The sequence below is a fragment of the Arachis hypogaea genome, chromosome 6 (assembly GCF_003086295.3).
Source record: "Arachis hypogaea cultivar Tifrunner chromosome 6, arahy.Tifrunner.gnm2.J5K5, whole genome shotgun sequence".
NCBI lineage: Eukaryota > Viridiplantae > Streptophyta > Magnoliopsida > Fabales > Fabaceae > Arachis > Arachis hypogaea.
Window position 1 is genome coordinate 28,540,653 of NC_092041.1, and position 21,350 is coordinate 28,562,002.

The 21,350-nt window shown below is 38.4% G+C and overlaps 1 pseudogene; it reads right to left on the reverse strand.

Annotated features, from left to right (window-relative positions):
- Positions 1 to 5,962: 5,962 nt before the first annotated feature.
- LOC112805481 (cellulose synthase A catalytic subunit 8 [UDP-forming]-like) lies at positions 5,963 to 19,802 on the reverse strand (annotated as a pseudogene).
- Positions 19,803 to 21,350: the final 1,548 nt, after the last annotated feature.

Sequence of the window (21,350 nt, forward strand, 5' to 3'; positions counted from 1 at the left end):
CAAGTCCTCTATTTTGGCAAGGTTAGCCTTCCCTCATCTCATTTGTCACCTCTATTATTCAGTCGGAATTGACATAGAGGGAGACACCCTCATTAATGAGGACAAGCCCATCACCAAGAAAAGGATGGAGCAAACAAGAGATCCCACTCATCATGAAATCCCTGAGATGCCTCAAGGGATGCACTTTCCTCCACAAAACTATTGGGAGCAAATCAACACCTCCCTAGGAGAATTGAGTTCCAACATGGGACAACTAAGGGTGGAGCACCAAGAACATTCCACTCTCCTCCATGAAATTAGAGAAGATCAAAGAATCATGAGAGAGGAGCAACAAAGGCAAGGAAGAGACATTAAGGAGCTCAAGCACTCCATAAGATCTTCAAGAGGAAGAACAAGCCGCCATCACTAAGGTGGACCCGTTCTTTAATCTCCTTGTTCTTTATTTTTCTGTTTTTCAAAAATTATGCTTTATGTTTTATTTATGTTTGTGTCTTATGATCATTAGTGTCTTAGTGTCTATGCCTTAAAGTTATGAATGTCCTATGAATCCATCACCTTTCTTAAAAGAAAAATGTTCTTAATTGAAAAAGAGAAGAATTGCATGAATTTTGAATTTTATAACAGATTAATTATTTTGATGTGGTGGTAATACTTTGACTTCTGAATGTATGCTTGAACAGTGCATATGTCTTTTGAATTTGTTGTTCATGAATGTTGGCTCTTGAAAGAATGATGAAAAAGGAGACATGTTACTGAGGATCTGAAAAATCATAAAAATGATTCTTGAAACAAGAAAAAGCAGTGAATTCAAAAAAAAGAGATAGTATATGCGAAAAAAAAAGAGAGAAAAAGAAATAATAAAGTCATAATCCAAGGCAAAAAGAGTGTGCTTAAGAACCCTGGACACCTCTAATTGGGGACTCTAGCAAAGCTGAGTCACAATCTGAAAAGGTTCACCCAGTTATGTGTTTGTGGCATGTATGTATCCGGTGGTAATACTGGAAGACAGAGTGCTTTGGGCCACGGCCAAGACTCATAAAGTAGCTATGTTCAAGAATCATCATACTTAACTAGGAGAATCAATAACACTATCTGGATTCTGAGTTCCTAGAGAAGCCAATCATTCTGAATTTCAAAGGATAAAGTGAGATGCCAAAACCGTTCAGAGGCAAAAAGCTAAAGCCCCGCTCATCTAATTAATACTGATCTTCATAGATGTTTTTGGAATTCATTGCATATTCTCTTCTTTTTATCTTATTTGATTTTCAGTTGCTTGAGGACAAGCAACAATTTAAGTTTGGTGTTGTGATGAGCGGATAATTTGTATGCTTTTTGGCATTGTTTTTAGTATGTTTTTAGTATGATCTAGTTAGTTTTTGGCATTGTTTTTAGTATGATCTAGTTAGATTTTCAGTTGCTTAGGGACAAGTGATAAACCCCGTTTTGACGGTTTATCTTGCATTGATTTTAAGAGATTTTAATACCTTTTACCCTCATTTATTCAATGAATTAGCATAGTTTTGTGATTGTCTCCTTATTTGTGCTTATATGTGAAAACATGCTTTCTAGACCTTAAAGTAGCTAAATTTAATTCACCTTTGATTCCACTGGATGCCTTGATATGTTTGTTAGTGATTTCAGATTGAAAAGGCTAGGAATGGATCAAAGGAGTGAAGAGGAAAGCATGCAAAGTGGAGAAATCATGAAAAGTCAAAGAAGTTGAACTCGCCCATGGACGCGCGCGCGCACCTGGCGCTTGCGCGCACCTTGCGAATTACCCCATGGACGCGTACGCGTGCTGTGCGCGTACGCGTCGGTGCTGGTTTATGATTTTTTAATGAAAACATGACCAACGAATTCTCAAGGGTGGTGGGGCCCAATCCCAACCAACTTTGGTGCCAAAGATGCTATTTAAAGCCAAGGATTGAAGAGCAAAGGGAGATTAGTTCATTTTCACTCATTAGGATTAGTTTTAGAAGTAGTTTCTAGAGAGAGAAGCTCTCACTTCTCTCTAGGATTAGGATTAGGATTAGGTTTAGTTCTTAGATCTAGATTTTAATACATCTTCTTCTACTTCTATCTTCTCAATTCCTTGTTGTTACATTCATTCTCCTTCCATTCTTTTGTTGTAATTTCCTTTATGTTGTTCTTGTGTTTTGTTGTAGATCTACTTTTGTTTCTTCTACTCTCTTTCAATTCAATCAAGGTAATTCATAATAAATGTGTTTCTTCTTATTGTTGTTGTTAATTCCTTTCAATAATTGTTGTTAGATTTCATTCTTGTTGTCAATTTACTATGCTTTTCTTTTGTGCCTTCCAAGTGTTTGAGAAAATGCTTGGTTGGATTCTAGAGTAGAGTTTTATGTTCTTGGCTTGGAAAGGTAACTTAGGAACTCTTGAGTTACTAATGTCCAAGTAATTGATGATTGGGATCCATTGACTCTAGTTCTCACTAATTGAATTAGTGGAGAGTTAGGACTTATGGACTAGGATTGATATAGCTCATTTGACTTTCCTTTACTACTAGTTAGAGGATGATTTAATGAGATTAATCCTTGCCAATTCTCATATTGTGGTTAGTGATTAGGATATAGATCCTTGACCACCAATCCTTGCCAAGACCTTTTTAGGCCTTAGTTTAATTTCTTGCCATTTATCTTTCATGTTTCTTATTAAAACCCCAAAAATAACTCACAACCAATAACAAAACACTTCATTACATTTCCTAGGGAGAACGACCCTAGGTTTGAATACTTCGGTTATTAATTTTAGGGGTTTGTTACTTGTGACAAACAATCTTTTGTATGAAAGGATTATTGTTGGTTTAGAAACTATACTTGCAACGAGAATTCATTTGTGAAATTCTAAACTGTCAAAAATCCAAATCATCAACAAGCAACAATTTAAGTTTGGTGTTGTGATGAGCGGATAATTTGTACGCTTTTTGGCATTGTTTTTAGTATGTTTTTAGTATGTTTTAGTTAGTTTTTATTATATTTTTATTAGTTTTTAGTTAAAATTCATTTTTCTGGACTTTACTATGAGTTTGTGTGTTTTTCTATGATTTCAGGTATTTTCTGGCTAAAATTGAGGGACCTGAGCAAAAATATGATTCAGAGGCTGAAAAGGACTGCAGATGTTGTTGGATTCTGACCTCCCTACACTCGAAGTGGATTTTCTGGAGCTACAGAAGCCCAATTGGCGCGTTCTCACCTGCGTTGGAAAGTAGACATCCTGGGCTTTCCAGCAATGTATAATGGTCCATACTTTTCCCGAGATTTGATGGCCCAAACAGGCGTACCAAGTCAGCTCAAGAATTCTAGCGTAAAACGCCGGAACTGGCACAAGAATGGGAGTTAAACGCCCAAACTGGCATAAAAGCTGGCGTTTAACTCCAGGAAAAGTCTCTACACATGAAAGCTTCAATGATCAGCCCAAGCACACACCAAGTGGGCCCGGAAGTGAATTCTTATGTAATTTACTCATCTTTGTAAACCCTAAGCTACCAGTTCTCTATAAATAGGACCTTTTGCTATTGTATTTTCATCTTTTGATCACTTTAGATCTTAGGATCATCTTTGGATGTCTAGTTCTTAGATTATGGGAGTCTGGCCATTCGGCCATGCCTAGACCTTGTACTTATGTATTTTCAACGGTGGAGTTTCTACACACCATAGATTAAGGTGTGGAGCTCTGCTGTACCTCGAGTATTGATGCAATTACTATTGTTCTTCTATTCAATTCAGCTTATTCTTGTTCTAAGATATTCATTCGCACCCAAGAACATGATGAATGTGATGATTATGTGATGCTCATCATCATTCTCACTTATGAACGCGTACCTGACAACCACTTCCGTTCTACAAGCAAACAAGGCTTGAATGTTTATCTCTTGGATTCTTTAATCAGAATCTTCGTGCTATAAGCTAGAATTGATGGCAGCATTCAAGAGAATCCGGAAGGTCTAAACATTTTCTGTGGTATTCTGAGTAGGATTCAAGGATTGAATGACTGTGACGAGCTTCAAACTCGCGATTGTTGGGCGTTAGTGACAGACGCAAAAGAATCACTGGATTCTATTCCGACATGATCGAGAACCGACAGCTGAATAGCCGTGCTGTGACAGAGCGCGTTGAACATTTTCACTGAGAGGACAGAACTGTAGCCATTGACAACGGTGATGCCCAACATACAGCTTGCCATGGAAAGGAGTAAGAAGGATTGGATGAAGACAGTAGGAAAGCAGAGAAACGGAAGGGACAAAGTATCTCCATACGCTTATCTAAAATTCTCACCAATGAATTGCATAAGTATCTCTATTTTTACTTTATGTTTTATTTATCTTTTAATCATTAATCCTCCATAACCATTTGAATCCGCTTGACTGAGATTTACAAGATGACCATAGCTTGCTTCATACCAACAATCTCCGTGGGATCGACCCTTACTCGCGTAAGGTTTATTACTTGGACGACCCAGTGCACTTGCTGGTTAGTGGTGCGAAGTTGTGATAAAGAGTTGAGATTGCAATTGGGCGTACCATGTTGATGGCGTCATTGATGATCACAATTTCATGCACCACTTCACAACCAAACGCAAGACAAAAAAATCACCAAGACCAAACAAAAACACCAATGACAAAGACTCAAACTGAATCAGAAATTGTTTTGGCTTTTCTTCCTAGTTAGGTTCATGACTTTTTAATCATAGACTTTTTCAAATAATCTCTCTCAAAATCACAACTATTTTTCTCTTTATTAAAAAGACTCAAACAAAAGCAGATATATTAAATTGAGACCAAAATAAAGAGGAATGACATTCAAACGTGTAGTGTGTGGTTTCTAAATTTTTTCTTAAAGGCTCATCTTTTTATAGTAAAAGCTAAAGTTTTATGATTCACTAGCAGTTGATGTACATTCATCCCCATTATTGTCATGATTGTTTTCTTTTCTATTTGTAGTAGCAATCTTTTCGACATGAACCAGATATCTTTGCTCTTAATATTTGATACTTTCCAATAATAATCAAATCAGTATTTAAACCACTAACGGTCTTGAAACTTTATAGCACGTTCAATCAAATCACAAATTATAATCAATTTACAATTAACTATAATTAACCAACCAAATATTTGTAATCACAATAAATAATATAATCTTTTTTCAAATTCAACAATCTCCTCCTTGATTACAAACATTTTAAAATAGAGAGAATTTAAATAAGAGGAATAATAATAGGATAACTTCGCTTACACACTACAAGAAAACAACTCTATTGCCACGCTTTTAAAGCGTGGAAAAAAGCTAAAAAATGCGTTGCGATAGCTTTTTGCCATGCTTTTTGAGCTACCGCCACGCTTTTGAAAGGATCACGTCTGCAAGCGTGGCGGTTGCTCTATCGTGCATGCTTTTGGTGACCTATCGCCACGTTTTTCTTTGCCACACTTTTTACAGATTGCCATGCTTAAAAGTGTGGCCGTATGTAGGAGATATGGCCACAATTTTAAAGTGTGGCAATAAAGGGATTTATGGCCACGCTTTATAAGCGTGGCAATAGAGGGAGACATGGCCACGCTTTTATAGCGTGGCAATAGAGGGAGATACGGCCACGCTTTTAAAGTGTGGCAATAGCCTTATCAAATTAAAAAAAATTCTTTTTCTAACTTTACCTTCATCACTGCACAATATAAATTTTCAGTCCTTTTTTATTACCAAACTTATAAATATAGTATGCAATTTTTATTACAAGACAAATCAAATGGTAATTAGTGACATATATAATTTTTGTTATAATTGTTTTATACATTAAAATACAAAATATATCTCTCACTCACTCACTCTCTCTCTCTTTCAATTCAATTCAATTCTATGCTTTCAGGTTTCAGCAAAATAGGGTATTTAAGGAATCAGAGTAATAGATCCACTAAACTATGTTAAATAATTAAACATAAGTAGTTATTTTTTTAAGAAAATGGTAGCATCAAGTTCTTCACTCTTTCCCTAATCTCCCTAAGATTAAAAATAGAAGCATGAAGTTCTTCCCTTTTTGCATCTTTATAAAGCTCAAAGACATCTTTTTTGGCCTTCTTTGAGGGACAGCAACAGCAGCATGATGAAGAAGATCTTGGTAAGTTGGGCATGGAAGGTGGACTATAACCATAAAGAGCTTGTCTATTGAAAACACATCCGATTCCCACATACATAGGTCCTTGAATTCCATCAAGTCATTTCATGTTAACCTGAAATGGATCAAGGTTAAAAAGTGTTGTGAATACTTGTTTCATTGTTATAGAATTCTACCACACACAATACAAAATTTCTATTGAAATAATTTGTTTTTATTTAAACTCACGTTGAAAAAAAACTGTGTTATGATTTGCATATCGATCACTGTGATCAATACCATCGAATCTATTAGGGAACTGCATATAATAGACATCTCTACCAACTTCTGGATCCATAAGAAAACACATTGCTTCCCAGATAGCCTTGCTATTGTTAACATAATTATCACAATTAAGATTGAGAATGAAGGGAGCATTTGTGAGAATTGCTGAGACCCTCACCTATATAAATCCAAACAAGAATCAACAGGCCTAATAAAATCTCAATGATCTTAATAAGGATATGAAACATTAATCTAGATAAACTTTTAAGCATTCTTACCAATGCATTTTCAGCACCATCCTTTTTGTGATGTTGGTAACTTGGACTTTTCTCTTTGGAAACATGCATCAGCCTAGGAAGTTCATTTCCTTCTATGTCATGTGCACCAGTGTCTCCAAGGAAAACCTGCAAATAACAAATAAGAGAAAAAATCATTTGAATAAAGGACACTTTAAACTGACAAAAATAATTTAGTCCTTGAAATTAGGCATTTAACTCTGCCAATATATTTGATTCAACAAATGGTGAATGGATATACCTGAATCATGCAAGGGTGATTGTGCGAGTTATTCCCGGGCCAAGGGGTTCCATCTTGCATAGTCCATCCTTCTTCTGGTGTTTTCTGTGCCTTGGCTACCAAAGCATTGATTCTTACTTTATACTGCTCATAGTCTCTCCAGAAGATAATCATGATTCATGAGATACTCCATTTGGATTTGAAAAAAGAACAATGTAATGTAATGTAATGAATACCTTCATAGCTCTACGTTCTTCATAAAAGAAGGTTGAATTTTATCTTTGAGGTAGTCAATCTTCTGAGAGAAGAAGAGCTCAGGTGCTCGCGGCTCTATTGAGTACTGTTTGCAAAATGGAACCCACTTTCTTGCAAAATCAGCTGTCTCTACAAGGGATTCAAATGTAAGCATTGCAGCACCATCATCAGATATATAACAGGATACTTTATCCACAGGGTAGTCCATAGAATAAAAAGCACTGTGTTAGCCATGATCAATGGCGGTTCCTTCAATGGATCCACTGTACTGATAAAGAAATCTACAGCAGCAAGCTGAGATGGTTCACCCTCTCTTTCAAACCTGACATTCCAACATAGATCACATATGAGTTTTCACAATTAACATATCTCAATCAATCCATCGAACAACAAAATTCATATTTCAATTCCAATTAGTACTAATAAATTAGTACTTATAATATGATCTGCATAATATAATATCAAATTAGTACTTTAAGGATTGTTTACATGAATTTAGTCCTTTTTATACTAAATTATGTCAATTTTTAGACTAATTAAATTAGTCAACAAAATTTTAATAGAACTAACTTGAAGTGAATTACATAGGAAGTGGAGGAGAGGGAGAAAGTGGTGCGGCAGATATGGGAGGTTTACACCTACAACATCACTGCAAAGGTGCCGTGATTTTTGTCAGGTGTATTCATGCTGCCTATGAACATTTGGTGAGTGATGTACCTCCAATTTCTCAGTTTACAGTAGCAGCTCTCAATTCAGCTTCAATCTGAATCTGTAAGCTAACTTATTATGCAGAGTTATTTTGAAAATCTTTTTAGCATGCTAGATTCATATGCAATCAAAATCTATAATAAGATTAAAGTTGTAAATGTGCACAATGAAAATCTGTAAGCTGAATACCGTGGACAGTGAAGAAATACCATTCCAAATCTCTAGTATTTTGCTTCGACAATTCTAAAAAACCACATACAACATGATTTTTAGGATTTTAACAAAAGATAAAATAAAATAGTAAATGACTAATCAAGACACATACACAAAGATAAACACAATGTTATCCATTCTGAGTAATGCAGACTTTGAAGAAGTTTTGTCATCCATCAATAATTGTCATACTAAAAATAGTACATGTAACAATAACCAGAGAAAAAAGAAGTCCTCAAAAAATCAATACCTTACCATAGCCTTCATGAGGACATACAAAATCTCTCTCCCCTGTGTGAATGAGAAAATTTCTTTTCAACTTTGAGCTATCAAAAAATTTCTAAAACACAACCAATTTATCAATATAACAGTTGATGAGCGGATAATTTGTATGCTTTTTGGCATTGTTTTTAGTATGTTTTTAGTATGATCTAGTTAGTTTTTAGTATATTTTTATTAGTTTTTAGTTAAAATTCACTTTTCTGGACTTTACTATGAGTTTGTGTGTTCTTCTGTGATTTCAGGTTCTTTCTGGCTGAAATTGAGGGACCTGAGCAAAAATCTGATTTAGAGACTAAAAAGGACTGCAGATGCTGTTGGATTCTGACCTCCCTGCATTCGAAGTGGATTTTCTGGAGCTACAGAAGCCCAATTGGCGCGCTCCCAACGGCGTTGGAAAGTAGATATCCTGGGCTTTCCAGCAATATATGATAGTCCATACTTTGCCCAAGATTTGATGGCCCAAACCGGCGTTCAAAGTCACCCTCAGAAATCCCAGCGTTAAACGCCGGAACTGGCACCAAAATGGGAGTTAAACGCCCAAACTGCCATAAAAGCTGGCGTTTAACTCCAAGAAGAGTCTCTACACGAAAATGCTTCATTGCTCAGCCCAAGCACACACCAAGTGGGCCCGGAAGTGGATTTTTATGTCTTTTACTCATCTCTGTACACCTTAGGCTACTAGTTTTCTATAAGTAGGACCTTTTACTATTGTATTGAGATATCGGGGTAGCTATCTTCATTTTTATGCTATCTTAGATCATTGGGAGGCTGGCCTCATGGCCATGCCTAGACCTTGTTCTTATGTATTTTCAACGGTGGAGTTTCTACACACCATAGATTAAGGTGTGGAGCTCTGCTGTACCTCGAGTATTAATGCAATTACTATTGTTCTTCCATTCAATTCCACTTGTTCTTGTTCTAAGATATCACTTGTTCTTCAACTTGATGAATGTGATGATCCGTGACACTCATCATCATTCTCACCTATGAACGTGTGACTGACAACCACCTCCGTTCTACCTTCGATTGGGTGAATATCTCTTGGATTCCTGATTGCACGATGCATGGTTGATCGCCTGACAACCGAGTGCTCGTCTGACAAACGAGCCAACCATTCCGTGAGATCAGAGTCTTCGTGGTATAGGCAAGAACTGATGGCGGCATTCAAGAGAATCCGGAAGGTCTAACCTTGTCTGTGGTATTCTGAGTAGGATTCAATGATTGAATGACTGTGCCGTGCTTCAAACTCCTAGCAGGCGGGGCGTTAGTGACAGACGCAAAAGAATCGATGGATTCTATTCCGGCCTGACCGAGAACCGACAGCTGAATTCCGCGTGCTGTGACAGAGCATATGCAATCGTTTTCACTGAGAGGATGGGAGGTAGCCATTGACAACGGTGAAACCCTACACGAGCTTGCCATGGAAAGGAATAAGAAGGATTGGATGAAGACAGTAGGAAAGCAGAGAGACGGAAGGGAAGGCATCTTCATGCGCTTATCTAAAGTTCCTACCAATGAATTACATAAGTATCTCTATCTTTACCTTTTTGTTATTTTCGTTCATCACCATTACCATTTGAGTTTGCCTGACTAAGATTTACAAGATAACCATAGCTTGCTTCATACTAACAATCTCCGTGGGTCGACCCTTACTCGCGTAAGGTTTATTACTTGGACGACCCAGTGCACTTGCTGGTTAGTTGTGCGAAGTTGTGTAATGCCATGGTACTGAGCTACCAAGTTTTTGGGGTTCATGACCGGGGATTATGAGAGTTGTGAAAAGTATTGTTCACAATTTCGCGCACCAAGTTTTTGGCGCCGTTGCCGGGGATTGTTCTAGTTTTGAGCAAGCTTTTGGTAACATCAGTGCCAAGATCCGGCAACAACACCAAGTTTTTGGCGTTATTGCCAGGGATTGTTCTAGTTTGGACAATTGACGGTTCATCTTGTTGCTTAGATTAGGTATTTATTTTTTTTTTCGAAAATCTTGAAGAGGAATTCTAGAGTTTCATGATGATTTGTTGAAGTCTGGCTGGCTGAGAAGCCATGTCTAATCTCATTGGACCGAGGTTTCAACTTATCATCACAAGAACTTGTTGATTTTTATCAATCTTGCTTTTGGAGCAGTGATCTGCTAAGGCTTGGCTGGCCTTTGGCTATGTCTAGTGTTTTGGACCGAAGCTTTCTTTGAAAGCTTGGCTGGCTGTGAAGCCATGTCTAATTCCTGGACCGGAGTCTTAGACTAGCATTGCACTGATTCCTGGAATTCTCATTAAGAATTTTGATATCTTTTTCCACTTAATTTTCGAAAAACACAAAAAAAAAATTAATTAAAAAATCATAAAATCCAAAAATTTCTTGTTTGAGTCTAGTGTCTCATCTTAAGTTTGGTGTCAATTGCATGCATTCATTCATGTATCTTGGTGATCTTCAAGATGTTCTTGACGATTTACTTGCTCTAATCTTTGAATTCTATTGACTTGAGTGTTTTGTGTGTCTCATATGCATTTTCATCCTGTTAGTGCCAGTAGTATACAAACTGCTAAGTTTGGTGTCTTGCATGCATTGTTATTTGATTCTTGTTGCATTTTGATTTTTCCTTATTATTAAAAATCCAAAAATATTTTTAATTTGTGTCTTCTCAAGTCAATAATACAGAGAATTGAAGATTCAGAACATACAGCAGAGGAATTGCACAGAAAAAGCTGGGCGTTCAAAACGCCCAGTGAAGAAGGACAGACTGGCGTTTAAACGCCAGCCAGGGTACCTGGTTGGGCGTTTAACGCCCAAAAGGGTAGCATTTTGGGCGTTAAACGCCAGAATGTGCACCATTCTGGGCGTTTAACGCCAGGATGGCTAGAAGGGAAGATTTTGTTTTCAAATCAAATTTTTTCTAAGTTTTCAAAATCTTTTCAAAATCAAATCTTTTTCAAATCAATTTTTCAATCAAATCTTTTTCAAAACCAATTTCTTTCCATTTTTAAAGATACTTACTATCAATTAATGATTTGATTCAACATTTCAAGTATGTTACCTTTTCTGTTGAGAAAGGTTTAATGTTTGAATCATATCTTTTCTTGTTAGTCAAGTTTTTAATTTTCAAATCAAATCTTTTTTTTTAAATGTTTTTCAAATCATATTTTCTCAATCACATCTTTTTAAAACTAATCATATCTTCTTAACCACATCTTTTTCAAAATAGTTGTCAATCAAATCTTTTTGATTTCTAATTTCAAAATCTTTTTCAAAAATCACTTGATTTCTTTTCCATTTTCATTTTCGAAAATTAAGTAATGTTTTTCAAAAAAATGTTTTCAAATTTTCTACTTAATTTTCGAAAATCACTTCCCTCCTTCTCACATCCTTCTATTTATGGACTAACACTATCCCTTAATGCAAAATTCGAACTCCATCTCCTTTGATAAGTTCGAATTTTCTACTTCTGTCTTCTACTCTTCTTTTCCTCTGACACTTCAAGGAATCTCTATACTGTGACATAGAGGATTCCACATTTTCTTGTTCCCTTCTCTTTCTTATGAGCAGGAGCAAAGACAAAGGCATTCTTGTTGAGGCTGATCCTGAACCTGAAAGGACCTTGAAGAGAAAGCTCAGAGAAGCCAAAGCACAACTCTCTTTAGAGCACCTAACCAAATTCTTCAAAGAAGAAGAACACATGGCAGCCGAAAACAACAATGCCAACAATGCAAGGAAGGTGCTGGGTGACTTTACTGCACCTACTCCCGATTTCTATGGGAGAAGCATCTCTATCCTTGCCATTGGAGCAAACAACTTTGAGCTTAAGCCTCAATTAGTTTCTCTAATGCAACAGAATTGCAAGTTCCATGGACTTCCATTGGAAGATCCTCATCAGTTTTTAGCTGAGTTCTTGCAAATCTGTGACACTGTCAAGACTAATGGGGTTGACCCTGAGGTCTACAGACTTATGCTATTCCCTTTTGCTGTAAGAGACAGAGCTAGGACATGGTTGGACTCACAACCTAAAGAAAGCCTGGACTCTTGGGAAAAGCTAGTCAATGCCTTCTTGGCAAAGTTCTTTCCACCTCAAAAATTGAGTAAGCTTAGACTGGAAGTCCAAACCTTCAGACAGAAGGAAGGAGAATCCCTCTATGAAGCTTGGGAAAGATACAAACAATTAATCAGAAAGTGTTCTTCTGATATGCTTTCTGAATGGAGCATCATAAGTATTTTCTATGATGGTCTCTCTGAACTATCCAAGATGTCTTTGGATAGCTCTGCAGGAGGATCTCTTCATCTGAAGAAGACGCCTACTGAAGCTCAAGAACTGATTGAAATGGTTGCAAATAACCAATTCATGTACACTTCTGAAAGAAATCCTGTGAACAATGAGACTAGTCAGAAGAAAGGAGTTCTTGAGATTGACACTCTGAATGCCATATTGGCACAGAACAAAATATTGACCCAACAAGTCAATATGATTTCTCAAAGTCTGTCTGGAATGCAAAATGCACCAAGCAGTACTAAGGAAGCTTCATCTGAGGAAGAAGCTTATGATCCTGAGAACCCTTCAATGGAAGAGGTGAATTACATGGGAGAACCCTATGGAAACACCTACAATCCTTCATGGAGGAATCATCCAAATCTTTCATGGAAAGATCAAGAGAGACCTCAACAAGGTTTCAACAATAATAATGGTGGAAGAAACAGGTTTAGCAATAGCAAGCCTTTTCCATCATCTTCTCAGCAACAGACAGAGAGCTCTAAGCAGAATACTTCTGACTTAGCAACCATGGTCTCTGATCTAATCAAAACCACTCAAAGTTTCATGACTGAAACAAGGTCCTCCATCAGAAATTTGGAAGGACAAGTGGGTCAGCTGAGCAAGAAAATTTCTGAACTCCCTCCTAGTACTCTCCCAAGCAATACAGAAGAAAATCCAAAAGGAGAGTGCAAGGCCATCAACATGGCCGAATTCTGGGATGAAGAAGAGGCAGTGAACGCCACTGAGGAAGACCTCACTGGGCGTCCACTGACCTCCAATGAGTTCCCCAATAAGGAACCATGGGAATCCGAGGCTCAAAATGAGACCATAGAGATTCCATTGGACTTACTTCTGCCATTCATGAGTTCTGATGAGTATTCTTCCTCTGAAGAGGATGAGTATGTCACTGAAGAGCAAGTTGCTAAATACCTTGGAGCAATCATGAAGCTGAATGACAAGTTGTTTGGAAATGAGACTTGGGAGGATGAACCTCCTTTGCTCACCAAGGAACTGGATAACTTGTCTAGGCAGAAACTGCCTCAAAAGAGGCAAGATCCTGGGAAGTTTTCAATACCTTGTACCATAGGCACCATGACCTTCAAGAAGGCCTTGTGTGACTTAGGGTCAAGTGTAAACCTCATGTCTCTCTCTGTAATGGAGAAGTTAGGGATCTCTGAGGTGCAAGCTGCAAAAATCTCACTAGAGATGGCAGACAATTCAAGAAAACAAGCCCATGGACTTGTAGAGGATGTTCTGGTTAAAGTTGAAGACCATTACATCCCTACTGATTTCATAGTCCTAGAGACTGGGAAGTGTATGGATGAATCCATCATCCTTGGCAGACCCTTCCTAGCCACAGCAAAGGCTGTGATTGATGTTGATAGAGGAGAGTTGATCATTCAAGTGAATGAAGAATCCTTGGTGTTTAAGGCCCAAGGATATCCCTCTGTCATCATGGAGAGGAAGCATGAAGAGCTTCTCTCAAAACAGAGCCAAACAGAGCCCCCACAGTCAAACTCTAAGTTTGGTGTTGGGAGGCCACAACCAAACTCTAAGTTTGGTGTTGAACCCCCACATTCAAACTCTAAGTTTGGTGTTGGGAGGTTCCAACATGGCTCTGAGAATCTGTGAGGCTCCATGAGAGTCCTCTGTCAAGCTAATGACAATAAAGAAGCGCTTGTTGGGAGGCAACCCAATGTTTTATAATTAACTATTTTCCTTTGTTATTTTATTTTATTTTTTTTTTTGTAGGTTGATGATCATGAGAAGTCACAAAATCAATGAAAAAAAAAGCAAAAACAGAATGAAAAACAGGAAGAAAAACAGCACACCCTGGAGGACGCACCCACTGGCGTTTAAACGCCAGTGAGGTTAGCTGTTGGGCGTATAACGCCCAGTCTGGCACCATTCTGGGCGTTTAACGCCAGAAAGGGGCACTAGACTGGCGTTAAACGCCAGAAAGGGGCAAAATGCTGGCGTTAAACGCCAGAAATGGGCACCAGCCCGGCGTTTAACGCCAGAAATGGCTCAAAACGTGATTTTGCATGCCACTTGGTGCAGGGATGACTTTTCCTTGACACCTCAGGATCTGTGGACCCCACAGGATCCCCACCTACCCTACCACTCTCTCTCTTCTTCACCAATCACCTCAACACCTCTTCCCCAAAAACCCCTCACCTATCAAATCCCATCTTTCTCTTCACCACTCACATCCATCCTTCATAAAACCCCACCTACCCCACCATTCAAATTCAAACCACTTTCCCACCCAAACCCACCCTCAAATGGCCGAACATCCCTCTCCCCCTCTCCTATATAAACCCTCCTTCAATCCTTCATTTTCACACCTTCTAAACACCATTTCTCTCCCCTTTGGCCGAATACAAAGCCATTCCCTTTCTCCTCATTTCTTCTTCTTCTACTCTCTTCTTTCTTCTTTTGCTCGAGGACGAGCAAACATTTTAAGTTTGGTGTGGTAAAAGCATTGCTTTTTGTTTTTCCAGAACCATTTATGGCATCCAAGGCCGGAGAAACCTCTAGAAAGAGAAAAGGGAAGGCAAAAGCTCCCACCTCCGAGTCATGAGAGATGGAGAGATTCATCTCAAGGGTGCGTCAAGACCATTTCTATGAAGTTGTGGCCTTGAAGAAGGTGATCCCCGAGGTCCCTTTTTCACTCAAAAAGGGTGAATATCCGGAGATCCGACATGAGATCCGAAGAAGAGGTTGGGAAGTCCTTACCAACCCCATTCAACAAGTCGGAATCTTGATGGTTCAAGAGTTCTATGCCAATGCATGGATCACCAAGAACCATGACCAAAGTGTGAACCCGAATCCAAAGAATTATCTTACTATGGTTCGGGGGAAATACTTGGATTTTAGTCCGGAAAGTGTAAGGTTGGCATTCAATTTGCCTATGATGCAAGGAGATGAACATCCTTACACTAGAAGGGTCAACTTTGATCAAAGGTTGGACCAAGTCCTCACAGTCATATGTGAAGAGGGCGCCCAATGGAAGAGAGATTCAAGAGGAAAGCCGGTTCAATTAAGAAGGCATGACCTCAAGCCCGTGGCTAGAGGATGGTTAGAGTTTATACAACGCTCAATCATTCCCACTAGCAACCGGTCCGAAGTTACCATAGACCGGGCTATCATGATCCATAGCATCATGATTGGAGAAGAAATAGAGGTTCATGAGGTTATAGCCCAAGAACTCTATAAGGTGGCGGACAAGTCCTCTACCTTGGCAAGGTTAGCCTTTCCTCATCTCATTTGTCACCTCTGTTATTCAGTTGGAGTTGACATAGAGGGAGACACCCCCATTGAGGAGGACAAACCCATCACTAAGAAAAGGATGGAGCACACAAGAGATCCCACTCATCATGAGATCCCTGAGATTCCTCAAGGGATGCACTTTCCTCCACAAAACTATTGGGAGCAACTAAACACCTCCCTAGGAGAGTTGAGTTCCAACATGGGACAACTAAGGGTGGAGCACCAAGAACACTCCATCATCCTCCATGAAATTAGAGAAGATCAAAGAATCATGAGAGAGGAGCAACAAAGACAAGGAAGAGACATTGAGGAGCTCAAGCACTCCATAGGATCTTCAAGAGGAAGAAAGAGCCGCCATCACTAAGGTGGACCCGTTCTTTGATTTCCTTGTTCTTTGTTCATCTGTTTTTCGAATTTTATGCTTATGTTTATCCATGTTTGTGTCTTGTGATCATTAGTGTCTTAGTGTCTATGCCTTAAAGTTATGAATGTCCTATGAATCCATCACCTTTCTTAAATAAAAACGTACTTAATTGAAAAAGGAAGAATTGCATGAATTTTGAATTTTATAACAGTTTAATTATTTTGATGTGGTGGCAATATTTTTTCTCTGAATGTATGCTTAAACAGTGCATATGTCTTTTGAATTTGTGGTTCATGAATGTTGGCTCTTGAAAGAATGATGAAAAAGGAGACATGTTACTGAGGATCTGAAAAATCATAAAAATGATTCTTGAAGCAAGAAAAAGCATTTCTATTCAAAAAAAAAAGAGAAAAAGAAAAAGAAAACGAAAAAAAAATAGAGAAATAAGAGTTGTGATCCAAGGCAAATAAGAGTGTGCTTAAGAACCCTGGACACCTCTAATTGGGGACTCTAGCAAAGCTGAGTCACAATCTGAAAAGGTTCACCCAATTATGTGTCTGTGGCATGTATGTATCCGGTGGTAATACTGGAAGACAGAGTGCTTTGGGCCACAGCCAAGACTCAATAAGTAGCTATGTTCAAGAATCATCATACTCTACTAGGAGAATCAATAACACTATCTGGATTCTGAGTTCCTAAAGAAGCCAATCATTCTGAATTTCAACGGATAGAGTGAGATGCCAAAACTGTTCAGAGGCAAAAAGCTAAAAGCCCCGCTCATCTAATTAATACTGATCTTCATAGATGTTTTTGGAATTCATTGCATATTCTCTTCTTTTTATCTTATTTGATTTTCAGTTGCTTGAGGACAAGCAACAATTTAAGTTTGGTGTTGTGATGAGCGGATAATTTGTATGCTTTTTGGCATTGTTTTTAGTATGTTTTTAGTATGATCTAGTTAGTTTTTAGTATATTTTTATTAGTTTTTAGTTAAAATTCACTTTTCTGGACTTTACTATGAGTTTGTGTGTTTTTCTGTGATTTCAGGTACTTTCTGGCTGAAATTGAGGGACCTGAGCAAAAATCTGATTCAGAGACTAAAAAGGACTGCAGATGCTGTTGAATTCTGACCTCCCTGCACTCGAAGTGGATTTTCTGGAGCTACAGAAGCCCAATTGGCCCGCTCCCAACGGCGTTGGAAAGTAGACATCCTGGGCTTTCCAGCAATATATGATAGTTCATACTTTGCCCAAGATTTGATGGCCCAAACCGGCGTTCAAAGTCACCCTCAGAAATCCCAGCGTTAAACGCCGGAACTAGCACCAAAATGGGAGTTAAACGCCCAAACTGGCATAAAAGCTGGCGTTTAACTCCAAGAAGAGTCTCTACACGAAAATGCTTCATTGCTCAGCCCAAGCACACACCAAGTGGGCCCGGAAGTGGATTTTTATGTCTTTTACTCATCTCTGTACACCTTAGGCTACTAGTTTTCTATAAGTAGGACCTTTTACTATTGTATTGAGATATCGGGGTAGCTATCTTCATTTTTATGCTATCTTAGATCATTGGGAGGCTGGCCTCACGGCCATGCCTAGACCTTGTTCTTATGTATTTTCAACGGTGGAGTTTCTACACACCATAGATTAAGGTGTGGAGCTCTGCTGTACCTCGAGTATTAATGCAATTACTATTGTTCTTCCATTCAATTCCACTTGTTCTTGTTCTAAGATATCACTTGTTCTTCAACTTGATGAATGTGATGATCCGTGACACTTATCATCATTCTCACCTATGAATGTGTGACTGACAACCACCTCCGTTCTACCTTCGATTGGGTGAATATCTCTTGGATTCCTGATTGCACGATGCATGGTTGATCGCCTGACAACCGAGTGCTCGTCTGACAAACGAGCCAACCATTCCGTGAGATCAGAGTCTTCGTGGTATAGGCAAGAACTGATGGCGGCATTCAAGAGAATCCGGAAGGTCTAACCTTGTCTGTGGTATTCTGAGTAGGATTCAATGATTGAATGACTGTGACGTGCTTCAAACTCCTAGCAGGCGGGGCGTTAGTGACAGACGCAAAAGAATCGATGGATTCTATTCCGGCCTGACCGAGAACCGACAGCTGAATTTCGCGTGCTGTGACAGAGCATATGCAATCGTTTTCACTGAGAGGATGGGAGGTAGCCATTGACAACGGTGAAACCCTACACGAGCTTGCCATGGAAAGGAATAAGAAGGATTGGATGAAGACAGTAGGAAAACAGAGAGACGGAAGGGAAGGCATCTTCATGCGCTTATCTGAAGTTCCTACCAATGAATTACATAAGTATCTCTATCTTTACCTTTTTGTTATTTTCGTTCATCACCATTACCATTTGCGTTTGCCTGACTAAGATTTACAAGATAACCATAGCTTGCTTCATACTAACAATCTCCGTGGGATCGACCCTTACTCGCGTAAGGTTTATTACTTGGACGACCCAGTGCACTTGCTGGTTAGTTGTGCGAAGTTGTGTAATGCCATGGTACTGAGCTACCAAGTTTTTGGGGTTCATGACCGGGGATTATGAGAGTTGTGAAAAGTATTGTTCACAATTTCGCGCACCAACAGTATAAAGATAGAAGAGATGCATGTGTGTGTCCCAAATAACAAAATCAGTGCCTTTCTGCACCCTTCATAGTGACAAACAAATTGTCTCTCTCCATGAATGTTAGAATGTTTCCTCAATGCACCGGCATCAATGAACGTCATTCCATATCCTTTATAGCAGCAAAGAAAAAGCACTTCAGTAGTTGGATCTGGTTCCGATTCACGTACAACCGGTTCTTTTTCCTTTTCCTGCAATGCCTTCAAGGCATGCTCTAAGCAAAGTAAAACAAGAGAAATGTTAGGCAATAGTCACATCTATACAAAGGTTGAATACTAGTTATAGAAGCTACATAAAAATGGAATAACAGCATAAGTTATAGTACTAACCACTCACCCATCTTAAGAGCTTGAATTTCCCCCAGTGGCTACAACATCTTGAGGAACCCTAGCAAGAACATTACGCCAACAAATTCTACTTCCAGCAACAAAAAAAATTACTCTGTGATATGTTCAGCATCAAATTCTACTTACAACAACAAATTCTACTTCTAGCAACAAATTCAGCTCATTGCTAATTTTTAACAACAAATTAAAGTATAATAACTTTCAGCAACAAAAACTTAAAATCTAATTCTCCAAATATGATTGCCAACAAAACAAAATTAGCCGAATCATTATTTCACCAACAACCTAAACTTTCAATAGCAAATTCAAGATACACTGATGATTTACAGCAATGAAATTGAAAAAGAAATAACAGAGCTGAAGGAAGATGAAACTCACCTGTCCAGGGACCAACTCATGGTGAAGGAAGCATTGTTGGCTAAAGCAAGTAGACGAGTTTGTGACAGTGACAGAGTTTGACAGAGCTTGCGATAGTAACAGAGCGCGACGGGCTTAAGTTTGAAATGGCTGCGAGAGAAGCGATATACCGGGGAGAGAGAGAGGTCGACGGCGAGACCAGCCATGAGAAAGGTGAGATTTAGTGTTGTTTGCTCTTCAGGGGTTATTTGGGTTAGGGGTTGTGAGTGACAGAGAGTAAGAGAGTCTCAAAGCTTTTGGCCCAAGTTTTAGGGTTATTACGATTCAGGGGTTATTGGCTTTGAGGTTATTAATTTTTTTAAAAAAAAAAACCATTTGGCCAAGCGTGGCAGAAAAAAGAGTGGCCGTATCTCTAATTAGTTGCCACCCTCACAAAAGCATGACCATTGACCCTTTTTGCCATGCTTTTGAAGCGTGGCAAGAAAAAACGTGGCCGAATCTCTAATCAATCGCCACCCTCATAAAACTGTGGCCATTAACCCTTTTTGGCCATGCTTTAAAGCATGTCAAGAAAAATTCATGGCCATAAGCCTATTTTCTTGTAGTGACATTTGTAGAAAGATCTCCCCCTGAATCTAGATATTAAACTAGAGTTGTTCTGAATATGTGCTATGATGTCTTTCCGCTAAAAATTAGAGTGTAGTAGAAACACAAAAAGGAATAAACAATAGCAACTATATAAAATCAAGAGTGAAATGTTGTAGCCAATAATCCAATATGACAATAAAATCAAATCATCCGATATAAACTTTGACAGCAATAAGAAGTCTCAATAATTTCAGCACTACCAAAATAAAACACAAATAACTTAAAACTTAAGTCTCTCTATTTCTATTTCTCCCTTTTTTGTCATCAAGGGAGAAAATTAAGTACTTGCAATCATAGGTTAGAGACAATAAAACATAAGTGCAGCAAATAAGTTTTTAAAGGATTACAATTATCCAAATAAAATCTTAAATAAAGAGAGTAGAAAAGCAGTGACTAGCATCACTAAGCATCAGTATTGGCAAAATTTTCTTCCTCATCTTCATCCTCATTATTAGAAAAATAGTGCTTAGAGGCTAGATCATTAATAATTTGCTTCAGAATATCAATCATACCTTTGGTCATTCTTAGATTAGAAACAACAATCCCATCCTTTCATCTTTGTTTAACTATGTAAATCTGTTGTGACCTCACATAATTACATAACTCTTGAGCCAAGTCCCACATGATTCCAGTGAGTTCAGAGAACTTGGAACCAATTGAGGACTAAGAAGCCCTTGAGCTTCTAGCACCTTGGATAGCTAGCTTTTCCTTTCCTCTAGAATTTTAATCATTCTTCTTAGCACAGCCTTGCCTCCTTTCAAATAAGAATTACATTCTTCATAAATTTCATTAGTGAAATTAACATTATGTCGCTCAAATATCTTTGTAAGAAACATGTTATAGGGAAGAGCGATGTTGCGAAAGCTAGTTACATGTTCATGCTTGTGGTGAACCATATATAAGGTAGTAAAAAGATATTTGAATTTTATTGATAAAAGAAAATAAAATAAGAGTGTCGTAGGAGGAACCCTTTTGAAAGGTGCCACTTTGTGGAAGGATAATTGTAAGGTCCCACATCGGTTGGGGAGGGGAACGAAGCATGCCTTATAAGGGTGTGGATACCTCTCCCTAGCATGACGCATTTTGATGAGTGAGTGTGAGGGGTT